Source organism: Canis aureus, chromosome 26 (assembly GCF_053574225.1).
Source record: "Canis aureus isolate CA01 chromosome 26, VMU_Caureus_v.1.0, whole genome shotgun sequence".
Taxonomy (NCBI): Eukaryota; Metazoa; Chordata; class Mammalia; order Carnivora; family Canidae; genus Canis; species Canis aureus.
The window spans coordinates 5474818-5478082 of record NC_135636.1 but is presented as its reverse complement, the minus strand read 5'-3'; positions in this window follow the sequence as shown (position 1 = coordinate 5478082).

The window sequence follows — 3265 nt, the reverse complement described above, 5'->3', positions numbered from 1 at the left end:
GTTGATTCGTTGACTTTATTTCTGTGGCCTTTTTGCCTTTTGTGTGCTTTTCAGGGGCTGGTACTGAGAACTTGATGCCTTGTTAGTGTTGGTCAGCCACTTCTAGTTCACTCACACATCTACTAGCAGGACAATGTGTTACCTACCAGTAAATAGAAGACATTGTGAACCCATTTCCATATCTCATTGAACTATGAGCACAAATTACTTTTCACTGGAAGCTATTTCTGGAGAACTAACTGGGGGACTCAGCACTCAACTGTTTCATGCTGGTGGGTTGTTTCTTCAAGGTTCTGAGGGTCTGGCTTGCCTTGAGAGTGTTCCTTCCATGGAATTCCATAAAAAACTTCCTGCCTAGGACTCTGGGGAAGACATAGCCAAATGCCTTAGAGTTTTATATAATCAATCCAACTGGAAGATGGTTGGGTCATTTGTAGATCTGCAGTGTATTTTTTTTTTAATTTGACAACCTGGAACTTTTTTTAAAAATTTCTTTTATTGGAGTTTGATTTGCCAGTATATAGTATAACACCCAGTGCTCATCCCATCAAGTGCCCTCCTCAGTGCCCATGACCCAGTCACCATCCCCTCACCCACCTCCACTTCCACTGCCCCTTGTTCATTTCCCAGAGTTAGGGGTCTTTCAAGCATTGTCATCCTAATTTTTCCCACTCATTTTGTCTCCTTTCCCTTTATTCCCTTCCACTATTTTTATATTCCCCATATGAGTGAAACCCTATAATGTTTGTCCTTCTCCAATGGATTTACTTCACTCAGCATAATACCCTTCAGTTCCATCTACATCGAAGCAAATGATGGGTATGCATCCTTTCTAATGGCTGAGTAATATTCCATTGTATATATTGACCACATCTTCTTTATCCATTCATCTTTCGAAGGACACCGAGGCTGCTTCTCCAGTTTGGCTATTGTGGACATTGCTGCTATAAACATTGGGGTGCAGGTGTCTCAGCTTTTCACTGCATCTGTATCTTTGGGGTAAAACCCCAGCAGTGCAATTGCTGAGTCATAGGGGAGATTTATTCTTTTTTTTAATTACAAATTTATTTGTTTTTATTGGTGTTCAATTTGCCAACATATAGAATAACACCCAGTGCTCATCCTGTCAAGTGCCCAACTCGGTGCCCGTCACCCAGTCACCCCCATCCCCCGCCCACCTCCCCTTCCACCACCCCTAGTTCGTTTCCCAGAGTGAGGAGTCTTTCATGTTCTGTCTCCCTTTCTGATATTTCCCACTCATTTTTTCTCCTTTTCCCTTAATTCCCTTTCACTATTTTTTATATGGGGAGATTTATTTTTAACTCTTTGAGGAACCTCCACACAGTTTTCCAGAGTGGCTGTACCAGTTCACATTCACACTAACAGTGCAAGAGGGTTCCCCTTTCTCCACATCCTCTCCAACATTTGTTGTTTCCTGTCTTGTTAATTTTCCCCATTCTCACTGGTATCAGGTGGTATCTCATTGTGGTTTTGATTTCTATTTCCCCGATGGTAAGTGATGCCGAGCATTTTCTCATGTGCTTGTTGGCCATGTCTATGTTGTCCTCTGTGAAATTTCTGTTCATGTCTTTTGCCCATTTCAGGATTGGATTGTTTGTTTCTTTGCTGTTGAGTTTGATGAGTTCTTTGCAGATGTTGGATACTAGCCCTTTATCTGATATGTCATTTGCAAATATCTTCTCCCATTCTGTAGGTTGTCTTTTAGTTTTGTTGACTGTTTCTTTTGCTATGCAGAAGCTTTTTATCTTGATGAAGTGCCAATAGTTCTTTTTTATTTTGTTTGTTTGTTTGTTTGTTTTTGGCCAACTGATTTTTTACTAAAGTGCAAAAACAATTCAATGAAACAAAGCTGTTTATTTCAACAAATGATACTGCATCATTTTGGTGTCCATTATCTCCCCCTGCCTCTCACCACAAAGAATCTGCTGAGGGACACCTGGGGGGCTCGGTGGTTGAGCATCTGCCCTCGACTTAGAGGGCGACCCCGGGGTCCCGGGATTGAGTCCCATATTGGGCTTCCTGCATGGAGCCTGCTTCTCCCTCTGCCTATGTCTCTGCCTCTCTCTCTCTCTCTTTCTCTCTCTCTCATGAATAAATAAAATGTATTTTTTTAAATTTTTAAATAATAAATTTATTTTTATTGGTATTCAATTTGCCAACATACAGAATAACACCCAATGCTCATCCCGTCAAGTGCCCCCCTCAGTGCCCGCCACCCAGTCACCCCCACCCCCCACCCACCTCCCCTTCCACCACCCCTCGTTCATTTCTGAGAGTTAGGAGGCTTCCATGATCTGTCTCCCTTTCTGATATTTCCTACCCATTTCTTCTCCCTTCCCCTCTATTCCCTTTCACTATTATTTATATTCCCCAAATGAATGAGACCATATAATGTTTGTCCTTCTCTGATTGACTTATTTCACTCAGCATAATACCCTCCAGTTCCATCCACGTCGAAGCAAAAGGTGGGTATTTGTCATTTCTAATGGTTGAGTTATATTCCATTGTATACATAAACCACATCTTCTTTATCCATTCATCTTTTGATGGACACCGAGGCTCCTTCCATAGTTTGGCTATTTTTGTGATGGGAAAGTAAAAACAACCGATGGATGGGATCCAGACATGGTCGAACTACCTGGTAACTAGAGTAGTTTTCATAAATGGGGGAGATTGGAATATTGGGTCTTTCATGACCCATAAGGAGTGAGACAAAGGCTAGAATTCATTGGCATCTTGTTTGTGTCTTTGTGTCCCTATGTGTAATATCTAAGAGAGGTTTCCTCTGCCTCCGGATGCTATTGCTAACATCCGTTTGTAAAGGAACTCTAGGTCATGAGTTCAAAGGCAGGTGTGGGTAAAAATCGGGCACTAGAGGAGGGGCAAGGTGGCGGAAGAGTAGGGTCCCCAAATCACCTGTCCCCACCAAATTACCTAGATAACCTTCAAATCATCCTGAAAATCTACGAATTCGGCCTGAGATTTAAAGAGAGACCAGCTGGAATGCTACAGTGAGAAGAGTTCATGCTTCTATCAAGGTAGGAAGATGGGGAAAAAGAAATAAAGAAACAAAAGGCCTACAAGGGGGAGGGGCCCTGCGAGGAGCCGTGCTAAGGCCAGGCGAATGTCCCCAGGACAGGAGAGCCCCGACCCAGAGAAGCAGGAGCTTCACCAATCTTCCCAGGTGGAAAGGCGCCCACAGGGAGTTAGAGCAGGACCCCAGGAGGGCGGGGAGGCCCTCAGG